The sequence below is a fragment of the Nematolebias whitei genome, chromosome 1 (assembly GCF_014905685.2).
Source record: "Nematolebias whitei isolate Nwh7 chromosome 1, NemWhi1, whole genome shotgun sequence".
Lineage (NCBI taxonomy): Eukaryota > Metazoa > Chordata > Actinopteri > Cyprinodontiformes > Rivulidae > Nematolebias > Nematolebias whitei.
In genome coordinates, this window is record NC_056498.1 from 42374074 (window position 1) to 42375241 (window position 1168).

A 1168-nucleotide genomic window follows, 5' to 3' on the forward strand; every position below is an offset into this window, starting at 1 on the left:
GTCCTTCTTGAGCATGTGATCAGCTGGTTCTGGTTGTCAGCAGCAAACTGGTTGATCCACTCTGAGAAGGTGCTATTTAAGAGACTGAGCTGAATACAGCACCTCAGACTGAGGAAGTCCTCAGGATGAGAGACGAAATGTTTCTACATTTTTTTGCTTTGTTTTGTTTTTTGTTTTTTTGAATGTCCAGAGGACCAGATTGAACTTTTTTGGATTATTTGTAAACAGTTTGTATAATTTGTTTGTTGTTGTCCTTTTCGGACACACAATCATTTAGTATCTTCTTTATTTTTGATCATGACACATTTTTATCTCTGTTGTTTGTTGTCTTGTTGTTTGTGTGTTTTTGTTTACCACTATTTAGTGTTTACAAGCCTCCGTTTTAAAATCTCTTTAGTTCTCTCATCGTTTACAACAAAACATTTATAACTTCTATTAAGATGTTTGTAAAATGAGTTCACATGAGTGTGTTTGTTCGTTTGTTGCGCATCTTTTGTTTATTTCCAAAAAACACAAGTTCCATTTGTTCTCTGTAGAAGTTTTCCTCCTTCAGTTTGTCACAGAGAACTTCAGATGATTAATCTACAGGAGCAGCAGAAACATCTGTTCATGTAAACAGCTGCTTCTTCAGAACCGAGCTGAGCTCCATGTTGGACCTCAGAACGGTTCTGATGAGAGCTCATTGATCTGTCAGAGGTTAGAGTCACTCACCGCTCATGGCGTGTCGTTCCTCCTCTGCAGGCTGGTCCAGTGTTCTGGTTCCCTCTCAGAACCGGTCTACTGGTGGGGGAGGTGCCTTCATCTGAACTGTTCCCTGGAAGGAGGCGTGCACATGTTCATGGACCAGGCACAAAGCCAGAACCATGCTCACTGATTCTGACTCGGGCTCACCTGAGGTCCAGGCTCCTGAGAACCAGAGTTGAGCTTCTTGCTGATCTCAGACACATCAGCAGAAATATTTGAGTTAAAAATAACTCTGAGGCTTCACAGCAGCCCTGCAGGACACCAGAGTCCAATAAATCCAACATGTTTTAGTTAATGTTGACCTCAAGTGGAGGACTGAGTAAACCACAGAGACACCAAAAATAGGCCTTTATTTCTGTTTGATCTGAGTCAACAGTTCATGATTCAGTTTTATCTGAGTCAGTAAATCATGATTCAGTTTTAT